Here is an 18,099-nt window from a genome sequence, read left to right on the forward strand (position 1 = left end):
GGAAATGATGATATAATGTAGAAGTAAAAGAGGAACAGTACTTTCAGACTTCAGACTATCATAAAGCAGCAATCATCATAACCATTTCATACTGATTTTTAAAAGTGGAAAAAGGGATCAGTGACAAAAACTACTAGAAAAAAGTGAAAAAAAATTCTATCAGAAATTAGATTTAAAGAAGTACCATATACTATATTTTGCAATAAATGGAAAATGGTTTTGTGACCCAAACTTTAATGATCTTATCATAAAAATAGAAGAGAAATAGAGTATATTACTTTAACACCCATGGTAGGAAATTAATTCAACCAAAGAAGCAATAGAGACAATTAAAAAATATAAAAATGATAATTTTGACTATATTCTTTTTCAAAAAATGCTTTTCACAAAAATCGCGCGTGTGTGTGTGTGTGTGTGTGTGTGTGTGTGTGTGTGTATGAGTGGAAGTGACAGAGGGAGAAAAAACACCTCACTATAAAACTCTTCATATAAAAACAACTGACATATATAAGAACAAAAGTCATTCCCAAACAGCTAAGAAATCAAAGAATATATAGAAACAAATCTTGAAAGAACTGAAAACTATTAACAACTACATGCAAGAATCTTGCAAAGCATTTGTAATAAGAAATAGAAATAAAAACAACACTGAGATCTCAATTCCCAAACATGTTGGCAAAGATGAAAAAAGATAAGACTAATAAATTTCAGAGAGGTTGTGGAAAGATAGGCACATTAATGAATTGTGGATAGAATAGAATTTTGAATTTACATAAATCTGATGGAAAACATTTTGGAAATAAGAAAATAAGGTAGTCAAATTGTATGTATATTTTGGCCTGGAGATTCTTATGTTAAGTATATAACCCAAGGAAATCAATTGATAAAAAAGAAGGGCTCCATTTTTTTAAAAAAAAGTATTTTTTGCAGTAGTTTTTTGTTGTGGCAAAAAAAATCTAGGAACAAATTGGATATTTACATACTGGGAAATGGATAAATTAATCATGGTACATGAACATAATGTAATATTACTGTAATGTAAGAAATATTTAACTGGGTCCAAAAAGTAAACCATATTACTTTATAAATGTTATCTGACCATATTTAAGTGAATACATATTCTTCTAATATAGAGAAACACAAAAAGAGTTACATGAATGATGTAAAGTGATATAAACAGCATCAGGAAAACAATACATACAATGACTGCAGCAATGTAGGTTGAAATAATAAGTACAGGGGGTGGAGCCAAGATGGCAGCTGGGAAGCAGGGACCTGCATAAGCTCCCCGCCAAGTCCCTCCAAAACCTATTTAAAATGGCTCTGAACAAATTCTAGAACTGCAGAAGCCACAAAATAGCAGAGGGAAGCAGGGCTCCAACCCAGGACAGCCTGGATGGTCCCTGGATGAGGTCTATCACACATGGAGCTGGGAGCGGAGGGGAGCAGAGCCTGGCGTGAACAGTGGCAGGACGAACCAGACCAGGAGCCAGGCAGAGCGGGCCCTATTACCCTGAATCAGTGAGCTGTGGCAGTTACCAGACTTCTCAACCCACAAACACCAAAGATAACAGAGAAGGTTAGCGGGAAAAGCTGCAGGGGACAGAGTAACAGGAGTTTGTGGTTCGGCCACCACCCCAGGGACAGCGGAGGTGCTGCAGATACAGAACTACAGTTGCAGTTGCTTCTGGCCCCAGGCCCACATGGTGGGAGGAATTAAGTGGTGGATCAGAACAGGAGTGCAGAGCCTGCTTAAGATTTGGTCAGGTCAGGGCTGGGGGTTCTTGGGGAAGGAGGCATGCTGGTGTGGCAGAGTTGGCTGTAAAAGCTCTGAAAACAACAGCACATCCTCTCAAGCTAGGAACAAAGTACTCTTTACTCTACAAGCAGTCATACCCCAAGGAAAAACTCAAGGGTCAAGTAACTTGGCTGGGAACATGGCCAGGCAAGGCAAACGCACTCAGATTCAATTTCAGACTTTGGAATCTTTCTTTGGTGACAAAGAAGACCAAAACATACAGACAGAAGAAATCAACAAAGTCAAAGAGCCTACAACAAAAGCCTCCAAGAAAAACATGAACTGATCTCAGGCCATAGAAGAACTCAAAAAGAATGTGGAAAAGCAAGTTAGAGAAGTAGAGGAAAAATTGGGAAGAGAAATCAGAAGGATGCAAGAAAACCATAAAAAACAAGTCAATGACTTGGTAAAGGACACCCAAAAAATACTGAAAAAAATATTGAAGAAAACAACACCTTAAAAAATAGACTAACTCAAATGGCAAAAGAGCTCCAAAAAGCCAATGAGGAGAAGAATGCCTTGAAAGGCAGAATTAACCAAATGGGAAAGGAGGTCCAAAAGACCACTGAAGAATATAATACCTTAAAAATTATAATGGAGCAAATGGAAGCTAGTGACTTGATGAGAAATCAAGATATTATAGAACAGAACAAAAGGAATGAAAAAGTGGAAGACAACGTGAAATATCTCATTAGAAAAACCAGTGGCCTGGAAAATAGATCCAGGAGAGATAATTTAAAAACTATTAGACTACCTGAAAGCCATGATCTAAAAAAGAGCCTAGATATCATCTTTCAAGAAATTATCAAGGAGAACTGCCCTGATATTCTAGAGCCAGAGGGTAAAATAGAAATTGAAAGAATCCACAGATATCCTCCTCAAATAGATCCCAAAAAGAAAACTCCTAGGAATATTGTTGCCAAATTCCAGAGCTCCCAGATCAAGGAAAAAATACTGAAAGCAGCCAGAAAGAAAAAATTTGAGTATTATGGTAACACAATCAGGATAATACAAGATCTATCAGCTTCTACATTAAGAGATCGAAAGGCTTGGAATACGATATTCCAGAGGTCAGTGGAGCTAGGATTGAAACCAAGAATCACCTATCCAGCCAAACTGAATATCATGCTCCAAGGCAAAATATGGATTTTCAATAAAATAGAGGACTTTCAAGCTTTCTCAGTGAAAAGACCAGAGCTGAATAGAAAATTTGACTTTCAAACACAACAATCAAGAGAAGCATTAAAAGGTAATCAAGAAAAAGAACAAGAAAAAGAAATCTCAAGGGACTTACTAAAGTTGAACTGTTTTGTTTACATTCCTACATGGAAAGATGATGTGTATCATTCATGAGACCTCAGTATTAGGGTAGCTGAAGGGAATATGCATATATATATATATATATATATATATATATATATATATACACACACACACACACACACACATATATATAGATATATAGATATATATAATATTGTATATGTATATATACACATATATGTGTGTGTATGTATATATGTATGTGTGTGCATATATATGTGTGTGTATGTATATATATATATATATATATATATACATATATATTATATATATAGACAGAGGGCACAGGGTGAGTTGAATATGAAGGGATGATATCTAAAAAAATAAAATAAAATTAAGGGATGAGAGAGGAATATATTGAGAGAGGGAGAAAGGGAGAGATAGAATGGGGTAAATTATCTCACATAAAAGTGGCAAGAAAAAGCATTTCTGTAGGAAGAAAAGAGGAGGCAGGTGAGGGGGAATGAGTGAATCTTGCTCTCATCAGATTTGACCTGAGGAGGGAATACCATACACACTCAATTGGGTATCTTACCCCACAGGAAAGAAGGAGGAAGAAGATAAAATGGGATATGATAGAAGGGAGGGCAGATGGGGAGGAGGTAATCAAAAACAAACACTTTCAAAAAGGGACAGGGTCAAGGGAGAAAATTCAATAAAGGGGGATAGGTTAGGAAGGAGCAAAATATAATTAGTCTTTCACAACATGAGTATGGTGGAAGGATTTTACATAATGATATGCATGTGGCCTATGTTGAATTGCTTGATTTTTTAGGGCGGGTGGGTGGGAAGGGAAGAGGGGAGAGAATTTGGAACTGAAAGTTTTAAAAACAGATGTTCAAAAACAAAAAAAAAAGAAGTTTTTGCATGCAACTAGGAAATAAGATACACAGGCAATGGGGCATAGAAATTTATCTTGCCCTACAAGAAAGGAAGGGAAAAGGGAATGGGAGAGGAGTGGGGTGACAGAAGGGAGGGCTGACTGGGGAATGGGGCAACCAGAATATATACCATCTTGGAGTGGAGGGGAGGGTAGAAATGGGGAGAAAATTTGTAATTCAAACTCTTGTGAAAATCAATGCTCAAAACTAAATATATTAAATAAATTTAAAAAAGAAATAATAAGTACAAAATTTTTTGAGGTAATGCTGCAAAATTATAAAGAATGTTTGGTCCCAAAAAGATATGAGGAGATATATCCCCTTTCAGTTTTCAGAGGTGAGTGTAGAAGATAGGTTTCCATGAGTCTGGAATATTGCATATGTTATTTTTAAATATATTGATTGAATTTGATAATTTTCTCTTCTTCTTTTTCTTTATGAAATACGTTATTTTAAGGTAGATTTTCTGGAAAGGGGAGGGACATAGAGGAAAATCTAGGCAATATGAAAACAAGAAGATATCAATAAAATAAAATACATTATTAAAAAGTCATGTCATAATGGCCTTACTTTCTTTTTGGACCTGATTACTAATTTGGTAAAATATTTTATTCCTGTGGAAAAGATGTAAAGATGTAGAGTAGATGGTTAATAATTAGGTGAATAGAGAAGAGGTTTAGCTTGATTCAACGAGTTGCCTGTCAATTAGCCAAGTGGTCTCTGGTGAAATGTTACAATAATATTTGATTCTCCATGTTTTTACATTCTTATTTGGTTGACTATTATCCTTTATTCTCAGAGGACCAAAATGATATTACTATGTTAGAGTCAAGTTACACTGTACCCAGCTTTGACTCCTCAGACTGATATAAGCTCAGAAAGCTCTACAACAGTTTGAGCACAAATAGTCCATGTGAACATTTAGGGTGGATTCTCTAAAGTTGTACATCTCAATTTTTGAGCTGCTGCAATTCTGCTTTGCTCATAGAGCGCAGCACCTTCTTTAATGACTACACAACACATTGGGCAGTCCTTCGCCAGCATCTCCTACATCATGCAATCAGAGAGACCAAGGGAGTGTCCTTATATTGTTTATTCTCACCACCATGTGAGTGCTTTCGTTGAATGAATTCCTTGCAAAATAGCCTTTTAGGTAAGCATGCATTTGGCATTCGAGCAATGTGGCCAGGCTATCAGAGTTGCGCTCTCTGCACTAGAGTTTGAATGCTTGGCAGTTTAGTACAAGAAATGACCTCAGTGTCCAGTATCTTATCTTGCCAGTCATCTCAAGAATCTTCCTAAAAGAGTACAAATAGAAGAGATCCCTGTCATGGTTTACACAGGTACACAGCAAAGAAGTCAGAACAACAGCTAGACAGACCTTCAGTTTGGTAGGCAGTCTAATACCTCTTCTCTCCCACACTTTCCTTCTGAGCTCCTGAATACCGAGCAAGCATTGGCAATGCATGCATCAACCTCATTATCAATGTGTGTATCCCTGGAAAGTATACTTCCAAGTATTCAAAACTTCTCCATTTGCTATGGTTCCATATGTCTATGGTATTGTGCCAACCAGTGGAGAACCTCTGTTTTTTTGGTATTGATTGTTAGGCCAAAATTTGCATAAGCAGCAAAGAATCAATCCATACTTTGTCACATCTCAGCTTTGCAGATTGCATTGATTGCATAATCATCTGTGATAAAGAAAACCCATGCACCAACTTTAAATCTACTTTAGACTCAGCCTGTAGTCTTCTCAAGTTATATAATTTACTATCAGTGTGGTAGCTGACCTTGATGCCATTTTTTGTCTTCACTGAAGCCATCTGACCACATTGCTGAAAATATCATGCCAAAAAGCACGGGAGCAAGGACACAGCCCTGTTTCACTCCATTGTTGACTACGAAAGTATGAGAGCATTGTCCGTTATCTAGAACCTGGACAGCATGCCATCATGAAATTGATGTAAAACACTCATGAACTTCTTAGGGCAACCAAATTTTGACACAGGTTTCCATAAGCCCTGATGGTATCAAAGGCTTTGGCAGATTGACAAACATTGTGTGGAGACCTCTGTTTTGCTACTGGCATTTTTCCTAGAGTTGTCAGGGACCAAGCACCATATCAATCATTCCTCAGTCCTTGCTGAAGCCCCCTGGCTCTTGAGTAGACTTCCAGGTGAAGGATCTGCATAATAATGAAAACTCTGGCAAGAATCTTGCTAGCAATTACTGAGACACTTCCAAACCATGATTGTCACAGAACAACCTATTTTCTTTACCTTTGTAGAGATCAGCAATGAAGGCATCTTTGATCGCCTGGGGATAACCTCCTCTTACCATATAATGTGGAAAATTTCAGTCAGCTTTTGTATTAGCAATGGACCCCCTGCCTTGTAAACCTCAGCTGGAATAGAATCAGCACAGATGCTTTGCTACAGGAGAGGAGCCTAACAGCATACATTCTTATTCAGGACTTAAATAAAACCATATGAAAGGTATTTATGCTGATAAAATTCATAGAAGATACAGAACTAAGAGAAATAGATGATACACTGCATTATAGAATTGGGACCTAAAAATTCTTGACTGCTTAAAGCTGTTGAATCTATTATGGTGAAATTCAATAGTCATTTAGTAGACTAAATAGACATTTAGTCACATTTTAGTTTGAAAAATTAGCTTCAACAAACTATAGGATGAGAGGAATGGCTAGCCAGTATTTTGTCTGAAAAAAGAGTTTGTTGTATCAGTGGTCTGTAAGTTCAGTATTAGTAGACAGTATGATGTGAAAAACAAAAATTTTCATGTAACCGTGAACTGTATTAAGAGAGGCACAGCTTCCTACAGTGAGGAAAGTTATAGTTCTGCTGTAACACATTGTGTTAAAACCCCATCTGGAGGACTGTGTTCAGTTCTAGAATCCAAAGTTTTAGAAGAACATTGTAAAGTTCGAAAGCATCCAGAGGAGAAAAACCAGAATGATAAAAGAATGAATCTATTGAAAAAGAGGATAGATTGAAGCAACTTAGAAATATGTAGCCTAGAGAAGAGAAAACTCATAGTATATATCTGTTTGAAAATATTTGAAAGGCTATCATGTGGAACAAAGATTCAATTTTTGCAAAAATCTTAAATAAAACACTATATGACCAGATGAGAATTCCAGCGAGAATGCAAGGGTGGTTCAATATTAGGAAAATTATCAGCAATATTGATCATCACAACAAAAATTCATATGATTATCTCAACAGATACATAAAAAGTTTTTGACAAAATAGAACATTTATTTCTATTAAAAATTCTACAAAGCAAATAATAAATGCAGCATCCCTTAAAATGCTAAGTAGTATCTATTTAAAACCATCAGCAAGCACCATCTGTAATGGGGATGTTAGAAGCCTTTCCAATAAGATCAGGTTTGAAACAATGATGCTTATTATCACTACTGTTATTCAATATTGTTCTAGAAATGCTAGATATAGCAATAAGACAAGAAAAAGAAGTTGAAGGAACTAAAATAAGCACTTAAGAAACAAAAGTATCATCCTTTGTAGACGATATGATGGTATACTCAGGGAATCCTAGTGATTCAATTTAAAACTAGTTGGGACAATTAACAGCTTCAGGAAAATTTCAGGATAAAAAATAAACTTGCTTGTATCATCAACATATCCTTACATTACCAACAAAGCCCAAAAGGAAGAGATAGAAAGAGAAATTCAATTTAAAATAAACGCAGAGAGGCAGAAATGAGATGGTGGGGGAAAGGCAGCATGTTTCCCAAGCTCTCTCCAAAATCCCTTTTGACATGTTTAAATAATGCCATAAAATGGTTCCTGAAGTGGCATAACCTACAAAAGGATGGGATGAAATAATTTTTCAGCCAAAGACAGTTTAGAAGGTCAACAATAAAAGTCTGTCACACCTGATTGAGAGTGGAGCAGAGTCCAGCACAGGCTCCCTCAGTGCAGACTAGGCCCCAGCAAGCCAGAAGCAGGCCTTGGGACCCACTGAATCAGAAGTGGTAATGACTGATTCCAGAGATCTCAGCTCACAGATGATAAAGGGTTTGAACAACTAATCAGAAGGAGATTACAGGGGTTACTACTGGCTCTGGGGGCAGGATTCTGTTGCTTTACCCATATTGGATCCAAGTTGCAGTCTTGGGTAGCAGTCCTACAGTGAGGAGGAACACTAGAACACCAGAGCTTGTAGCTACAGTGGAGCAGGGACCCTCATCACAGTTCCAGGGCCGAAATGAGTGTTTGTGATCACTCACAGACCAGAGCACAGGCAAGGAAAGTAGTAGACTGACCTCTCCTGAGATCATACCACCTTGGAAGAACTGAAAACTTACAGGTCCCTAGAAGTATCTATGAAAAGAGCTACACAAAACCCCAGAAGCTTGGGACAGACAGTGCACCTTCCACCCTGGAAGCAGATGCCTATTTTAATGAAGAATTAAATGTCCAGAAATTGACTGGGGAAATAGGCATACAAGGGGAAAAAAATTCTAACTACGAAAAGTTACTCTGGTGACAAGGAAGACCAAAACGCAAACTCAGAAGACAGAGAAGTCAAAACTCCAACATCCAAAGCCTCCAAGGAAAAAAAGACTTGGGCTTAGGTCATGGAAGAGTTCAAAAAAGATTTTGAAAATCAAGTAACAAGAGTAGAAGAAAAACTGGGAAGAGAAATGACAGTGATGCAAGAAAATCATGAAAAACAAGTCAACAGCTTAGTAAAGGAAAAACAAAAAATATTCTGAGAAAACAGCACCTTAAGAAACAGAGTAGGCCAGCTGGTAAAAGAGGTATAAAAGTATACAAAGTCAATGAAGAGAATGCATTGAAAATCAGAATTGGCCAAATAGAAAAAAAGGCACATAATTTCAATGAAGAAAAAAACTCCTTAAAAAGTAGAATTTGTCAAATTGAAAAGGAGGTACAACTGCTCACTGAAGAAAATAACTTCTTAAAATTAGAACTGAGAAAATGGAAGCTAATGACTTTACGGGAAATCAAGAAACAATAAAACAAAACCAAAAGAATGAAAACAAATTAGAGGATTATGTGAAACATCACATTGGAAAAAGAACTGACCTGAAAAATAGTTCCAGGAGAGATAATTCAAAAGTTATTTGACTACCTGATAGCCATCACTTAAAATAGAAACTAGATATCATCTTTCAAAAAATCATCAAGGAAAACTTCTGATATTCTAGAACAAGAGGGCAAAATAGAAATTGAAAAAATCCATTGATCCCCTTGTGAAAAACATATAAATGAAAACACCCAGGAATATTATAGCCAAATTCCAGAGTTCCATGTCAAAGAGAGAATATAGCAAGCATTCAGAAAGAAATAATTGAAGTAGTGTGGAGCTGCTGCTGGATAACACAAGATATATTAGCTTCTGCATTAAAGGATCATATGGCTTGGAATATGATATTCTAGAGGACAAAGGAGGTAGAATTACAACTAAGAATCACCTACCCAGAAAAAACTGAGTATAATCCTTCTGGGGGAAAATGGATATTCAATGAAATAGAGGATTTTCCAGAATTCCTGATGAAAAAACCAGAAATGAATAGAAAATTTGACTTCCAAATACAAGACTCAAGAGAAGGATAAAAAGGTAAACAGAAAACAGAAATCATAAGGGACTTAATAAGGTTAAAGTGTTTACATTCCTACATGGGAAGATGATATTTGTAACTCAAAAACTTTCTTACTATTAAGGCAGTTAGGATTATATAGACAGAGGGCATAGGTGTGAGTTGAATATGAAGGGATGACATTTTTTAAAATAAAATTAAGGGTAAGAAGGAGGAATGCATGGGGAGAAAGGGAAGATAAGGGTAGAATGGAGTAAAATATCTCACATAAAAGAGTCAAGAAAAAGATTTTACAGTGGAGGGGAAGATAAGGAAGGTTGGGGTGAATGAACCTTGTTCTCATCAGGATTGGTTCAAAGAGGGAATAATATACACACTCAGTTGGGTATAGAAATCTATTTTACCCTATAGGAAAGTATATGGGGAAGGGAATAAGAGAAGGGTGTGTATGTGTGTGTGTGTTCATGTGTGAGATAGATAGGGTAGATTGGGGGAAGTAGTAGTCAGAAGTAAAACATTTTTTGAGGAGGGGACAGGGTGAAAGGAGGGAGAGAAGAGAACAAATGGGGAGGGGAATAGATTGGAGGGTAATACATCTAGCAGTCACAACCGTGAAAAATTGTTTGAAACAAGTTCCTCTAATAAAGGCCTCACTTGTCAAATATATAGAGAACTGAGTCAAATTTATAAAAACAGGATGCAACTGATAGATGCTCAAGAGATATGAACAGTTTTCTGATGAAGTAATCAAAGTTATTTATATCCATAAGAGAAAGTGCTTTAACTCCCTATTGATTGGATGAATGCAAATTGGAACAGTTCTGGGGTACTACTTCATACCTATTAGATTGGCTAAAAGGACAGAAAAAGAGAATGTCAAATGTTGGAGAGGATGTGGGGAAAAAATGAAACATTAATGCACTCTTGGTAGAGTTGTAAACTGATTCAACCTTCTTTAGAACAATTAGGAATTATGCCCAAAAGGCAATAAAAGCATGCATACCCTTTGACCTAGCAGTGCCACTACTTGGTCTATATCCAAAAAGAGATATAAACAAAAGGAGAAAGGACTTATGTGTACAGAAATATTCATAGCATCTCTTTGCTGGTGGCAGGGAGTTGGAAATTTGGAGGATGCCATCAACTGGGTATTGGCCGAATAAATTGTGCTACGTGATTGTGATGGAATACCATTGTCCTATAAGAAATGATGAGCAGGATGCTCTCAGAACAATATTGAAAGTCTTACATGAGCTGATGCAAAGTGAAATGTACCGTGTACAAAGTAACAGCAACATTATAAGATGATCAACTGTGAATGACTTATCTATTTTTAGTAGTACAATGATCCAAGAAAACAATCGAACTTATGATGAAAAATGTTATCAATCCCCAGACAAAGAACTGATGGTATGTGAATAGACTGAATACAGATTAAAGCATACCTTTTGTATTTTATTTTTGGGAGGTTTTTTTTTTTGGTCCATGTTTTCTCTCACAACATGACTAATATAGAAAAAAGTTTTGTTTGACTATATATGTATAACCTCCATTGAATTGCTTGCATTCTCAATGAGGGGTGTGAAGATGGAGGAATGGAGAGGATTTAGAACTCAAAGTTTTAAAAATTAACATTAAAATTGTTTTGATATGTAATTGGGGGAAAATAAAATACTAAATATATTAAAATAAAATAAAATAACCGCAGACAACATAAAATCCTTAGGAGTCTACCAGGAACTATATAAACACAATTACAAAACCCTTTTCACACAAATAAAGTCAGATGTAAACAATTAGAGAAATAGTAATTGTTCATCAGTTAGCCAAGTCAATATAATAAAAATGACAATTCTGCCTAAATTAATTTACTTATTCAGTGCCTTCCCAATCAAATTACCAAAATGATTATTTTAGAGAGGTAGAAAAAATAAGAACAAAATTTATCTCAAAGAACAAAAGGTGAAGAATATCAAGGGAGTCAATGAGAAAAGCAAGATGAGGGAAGATATTTTATTGCAAACTGTATACAAAGCAGGCATCATCAAAATAATCTGGTTCTGGCTAAGAAATAGAATGGTAGATCGGTGGAGTAATGCACAATTACTCCTGGTATACAATGCCTAGTACTTAATGGCTACAGTAATACAGTGTTTGACAAACAAAAAATTGAAGATTTTGGAACAAGAAATCATTATTTGATTAAAAATGCTGAGAAAATTAGAACGCAGTTTGGGAGAAACTATATATAGACAAACATCTTACACCCTCTACTTAGATGAAATTCAAAATGGGCACATGATTTTGACATAGTTAGAAAATAAGGAAATTGGTGGAGAACGGAATAGTTTACCTGTTATATATGGATAATGGAAGGATTTTGACTAAAACAGAAATAGAGAGCATGATGAGATATAAAATACATAATTTTCTTTGCATTAAATTAACAAGATTTTGCAGAAACAAAACCATTGCAGCCAAGATTAGAAGGAAAGCAGACAACAGAGAAAAATGTTTATAGCAAGTTTCTCTGATAAAGGCCTCATTTCTCAAATATACAGAGAATTGAGTCAAATTTAAAAGATTATGCATCATTCCTCCATTGATAAATCATAAAAGAATATGAAGAGGTAGTTTTCAGGAGAAGAAACCAATGCTATGTAGTCATATAAAAAATGCTCTAAATGACTACTAATTAAAGAAATGCACATTAAAACAACTTTGAGGTACTATCTGACACATATCAAATTGGCTAATATGACAGAAAAGGAAAATGACAAGTGTTGGAAGAAAAGTATAAAAATTGGGACATTAATGCCTTGTTGATGGAGTTATGAACTGATCCAACCATTTTGGAAAGCATTGTGGAACTATGCTCAAAGAGCTATAAAACTGTTCAAGTTTTTTGACCCAGTAATACCACAACTAGGTATGTATGCCAAAGACATCAAAGAAAAAGGAAAAGGACCTATATGTACAAAAATATTTACAGCAGCTCTTTTGTGGTGACAAAAAATTGGATAATGAGCAAATCATCAATTGGTTAAGGGCTGAACAATTTGTGGCCCCTGATGGTTATGGAGTGCTGTTCAGCTATGAGAAATGATGAGGGGGATAGTTTCAGAAAAAAAATATGGTAAGCCCTATATGAACTGATAGAAAGTGATGTAAGAAAAAAAATAGGGAGCTTATCATGAACAGTAATAGCAATATTATACAATAGTTAACTGTAAATGACTTAGCTATTCTCAGAAATACAATGATCTAATACAAAGAGCTAATGATGACAAATGCTATCAATCTTCAGAGAAAGAATAGTCTAAATGCAGATAGAAGCATACTTTTTAAAACATTATTTTTCTTTTTTTATCTGTTTTGTTTTTTAACATGGCTAAAATGGAAATGTTTTGCATGACTGTACATGCCTAATTGATATTAAATTGGGAGGGAAGAAGGGGGAGAATATGGCACTTAATTTTTTTAAAAATTAACATCAAATTTTATTTACATACAATTGAGAAAAATAAAATTAAAATAAAATGTAAAAAAAGGATACAATTTCTCTTTATCTCCAAATAGCAGAATCAAATGCAATATTTGGAAGTGGGAAAGAGGAAAATCTAGGCTTTATGTCAAGAAAAAAAAATAATTACAATAGTATTTAACAATAGTGACTAAAGCTTTCCTCAAAAGGAATGGAATACCTAAACAGGGCGAGATCCCTTCCATGGACTCTTTATGAAGAGGCTGTATGAATCGCATATCAGTTATATTATAGCAGGGATACTTTGGGGACATACATTGAATTAAATGTTCTCTGAAGTCCCTTCTAATTTTGAAATTTCATGATTTTGTTATTCTGGGATACATCATAAATCAATTAAATTCAACAAATACTTATTGTGTCTGCTAAGTGTCAGGCACTTTAATAGGAAGTATGGATACAAAGTCCTCCTAGTGGAAGTCTCACTACCAACCTTGTATTAGTCATATCATTGAAGATCTGTGATGACATAATTCTGCCATAGTCATCTGTTTTCTCATGCAAGGGATCTTAAATGACTTTGTGAATTGATCAATACTTCAATTTTTTTGAAAGATCCAAATTTAATTTAATGTAGTACAAGTATATATTATAGAAATGGCAGTATGAAATACCAAATACATTTGATGGCCTTAGAATTAGGAAGACATGGGTTCTGATGTGCATCTGACTCATACCAACTATGTGATTATGGGCATCACCTAATCTTTCAGTATCCCAAGACACTCTCTTAGACTATAAGTCATAATAGTCCTTTGCCAATATGAGTAAGTGGAGGAAGTTCCTTAAGCAAATTAAATCACATTTCCAGACCAAAATAATTTAGTATTTAGAGGCAAATAGACTCCTTCACACCACTCAGCCATTTCTACATCTTTCTTTTAACTGGCTAGACTCCAAGATAATTCAAGAAGTTCTAAAGTGCAAAGAATTATAAAATGTACTCTTTCAGAACCTTTGGTATGAATGTGTGTGTGTATACATATGTGTGTGTGTATATATATATACATATATATATACACACACACATATGTATACATATGTATATATCACATATACATATATATATGAAACTTGGAAAAATTATTCTTGGATTGTTTTGTTATGAATACAAATGAAGACTTCAGCTCTCTGTTTACCTCATTTCTCTTTTACCTCATTTCACTTTTTGATGTTTGGATAATCAATGCTATACCCCAATTCTTGTCCTGTATTAGTCTTTTATAGTCCAACTTGAGGTCAACAGGGGATTTTTTACTTTTTTGTAGCAAGCTCATATAGAAATTTTATATATGAAATACCAAGTTGGATGGGAGGAATGTAGGGGGAAAGATGCCAATGATCCATTGCTTTGATTTTTTGAAAGATGTATGATTTCATCAGGATAGATGTTCCTGGAACACATCCATATTTTTTCATCTTCTGTAATTCTAATCTATGTTTTCCTCATAAATCCTCCAAAAAGAAATGACTCATCATTCTGAAATTTTTTTCCTGTTTTTTAAGTATCTCTAGGATGCCAGTGCATCATTTATATTTTTGATTTCTTGTATCTCACTCTTGATAAATGGTTGGCTGTTCATTTCCTTTTGTAATCATATGTGTGTGTATAGATATAGATATATATGTATACACGTATACATATATATCCTAAATATAATCTATGTAAGCATCATCATATATGTTCCTCAATATCTCAATATTTAGAATACTGAAGACATTTTCAGTCATCTATTTACCGTGTTTTTTTTTAGAATTCACCAGAGCAAATCTTTTTTTTTGCTTATTTCTCTCTAATGAATGAAATTTATAGTAAACAGATTTGCCTCTTAAAAGGATTTGAGTTTCAATGTATTAAAATTTATGAGAGTCAAAACACTGATCATTTAAGCAGTTATGCTACTTATTCTTTTTTGATCACATCATCTTCTAAACTCTTCTAATTAATAATTAAAAGAAGTTAGCAGAAGTATAACAATAAAATAAGGGAAGAAGATAAAATAATATAAACAAAATAGTATTTTTCTCAGCCCATTGGTATTTACCTCATCCCTGTTGAGGAACTCTTAATAGAAGCTAGTATAAACAGGACTATCAAGGTTACATATAAATGCTCTGCTTTACAAACAATTTACTTATATCAGCTGTCATTGACTCTACTATCTCCATCATCCCTTGCATCAATATCTTATATTCAAGACTAGGATGTAGGGTAGGCAAAGTCAATGGATGCTCACAGTATAACAAGGTGAGGTAGGATAGGAGGTATGTATATAATGCCAGATGATTCTGTTCTCCATTGCCATATAGATAATGTGTAGCTTTTTAAAATTTTGCATCAAGTCCCACATATTATAGAGAAGGCTCAAAATCTCCAGTGGACAATAGCAATAATACATAGGGGCCACAAATTCCAGGGAACCACAATTACCAAGGCCACACAAATGCCTTGTTCTATCCTTGTTTACAATTGTATTGATATACAAGGTAAGTCCTTGGAAAGTGGAATTTGATTTTCAGTACCAAGCCTGGCAAAATGTCCCTTTCACAATGCAAACCTTCAAATATTTGAAGGCACTTTCATGTCTTCACTATGTCCCTTTTTCATCCTCTGCTTTATCAATGGTTTCATCAATAATAGGGCTCTCTAACCATTTTTTTCACATTCCTCTATAACTTCCAGCTTCTCAATGACCTTTTGAAGACATAATACCCAGAACTTAACACATTACCCCTGGTGTGGTCTGAACAGAGTAAAGTACAACAGGAAAAGCACCTCCCTAGTTCTGGGCATTGTGTTTCCTGGCACCTACGATGTCATCTTTTTTTTTTTTTTTTGCTGCCATATCACACTGCTGATCCAGGCTTAAAGTTGCCTTTTTCACAGAGATTCTTTATCATCTAACCTTCCCTTCCTCATTCTGTACTAGTGCAGTAGATCTTTTAAAAACCAAAATGCAGGACCCTATATTTATCGCTATTAAATTCCTTCTGGTTAGATTTAGCCCATGGTTTTAGTTCTTACCTTTTCCAAGAACTTAGCTATCCCTCCCACATTTATGTCCTAGGGGACTTTGATGAGCATGTCATATATTCCTCCATCTATATCATTATTAAATATAATAAACAGGACCGACCTTCCACTCTAGTCCCAGCGGCGTCGGCAACGGAGGCAGCGAGGGAAGCTGCAGAGGAAGGAGAGGGAGGTGGTGGCTCAAAGGCCCAGGAAAATGTCTGGTAGCGATGACTGGTTTCAGAGTTCCCAGGTTCCCAGCTTTGCCCAGATGTGGAAAAAGAACTTGCCAGTTCAACCTTCATCAACAACAGTGAAACCTCCTCCAGGATAGTCATCAGCAGAGAATTAATTACAGTGTCAGATTTAGCTTCTAAAATTTCACAAGTCACAGGTAACTTTCCAGAACCACTACTTTCCAGAGTAGTCCTACCTAATCCAAATACTGTCCTTCCTCTACAGAAGATTCCCAAGGAATTCATCATGAGGTACAAACGTGGAGAGATCAATCCAGTGTTAGCCCTCCACCTTTTTACACAAATGCAGCGCGTGCACCTTAACCTTAAGGAAACCGTAATAACAGGTCCTTATTTTGCCTTTTGTGCTGTGGTGGATGCTATTCAATATAAAACTGGACTGGGACAAAATAAAAGAGCCTCGATCTAGTGCGGCCAAGCTAGCCCTTAATGAGCTTTTGCAATTGGATGATCCTGAACCAAGGAATGTAGAAACCTCAGAGCCTCTTTTCATCCCCGCAGACCCTATCATTTCAGCTGAATCGAATTATGTTACCAAGGTGCATTACGAAGGGGGCATATCCAGTAAGCAAAGATCTCAGAGGCAATTAAGGACACGGTTAATAGTGTAACTGCCAAGCTTTCTGAATATTGGAATTGTAGCTGCTCATTGGCTGTTTTTGTAATTGAAAGAGCTAGACAGCCTGAAGTTGTAGCTTTGGGCACGGGAGAATACAATCACAGCCAGGGAATCAAGCCAGCTGAGCGTGTGCTTCACAACACCCACGCAGTGGTTACCGGAGGCTCTCTGCTCAGGTTCTTCTATAGACAACTTCTGTCTGCTCTTCCATGGCAAAAACCATGCTATGATGGAAAAATTAATATTTTGTACTGAACCAGCTTCTAATCTCCTCACTTTAAAGCAGAGAATCAGCATTTATCTGTATTTGAACCAGTCGCCAAAAGGATCTGCTCAGTCGCGGCTCCTTATCTGCATTTGAAGCTAAGGAGGAAATGAGTCTCCACGTGGCGGTAGAAGGCAAAATTTACCCCACAGTTTACAGCCCCGCAGAAGTAGTTAATCGAGGGAGCAGCTTGTCCTCCAGAGACAAACAGAGCAGATGGGAGGTTGTGGTGTGCCCGGAGCCTTGCTCAGCCGCTTCGTCCAGCCCATTTACATTAAGAGTATGCTTTTGGGGGATGGAAGCTGCAGTGATACTGGAGGATTAGAAATAGCTATAAAGCAACGTGTTGATGATGCACTTACTTCCAAGCTTCCTATGTTTTATTTGGTCAATAGACGAACATTAGCTTAGTACCATCTGTGTATCCTCTTCTGACAGACTTGGAGTATAAATCCCTGAGTCTGAATTGGGCACAAGGGGACATTTCTTTGGAAATTGTCGATGGAGTAAATGGAAAAACCTCTGAAACTTCTCCCCCCAAAAGTGGTATATCAATGGTGAGTCGTCTTTGTAAGGCTGTAGTGTTAAGTCCCTTTAATCTGCTCGCCAAGGAAGCAAAAAGAGACTTGCTTGAAGCTGTTACTTATCGGGCTGCCAAGTGCATGTCTGCCTCCTACCAAGAAGCTAAAACCTTGCTGAAGTTGTAGCTGCAACCCTATGTCTACGGGGCCTGAATGTTCACCATTACGTCTTCCTGCATTGAACAGTTAAGCATGTGA

The 18,099-nt window shown here is 36.1% G+C and overlaps 1 pseudogene; it reads left to right on the plus strand.

The window, feature by feature from the left end:
• Positions 1 to 16,396: 16,396 nt before the first annotated feature.
• Positions 16,397 to 18,099, plus strand: LOC118849147 (annotated as a pseudogene).

Source organism: Trichosurus vulpecula, chromosome 4 (assembly GCF_011100635.1).
Source record: "Trichosurus vulpecula isolate mTriVul1 chromosome 4, mTriVul1.pri, whole genome shotgun sequence".
Lineage (NCBI taxonomy): Eukaryota > Metazoa > Chordata > Mammalia > Diprotodontia > Phalangeridae > Trichosurus > Trichosurus vulpecula.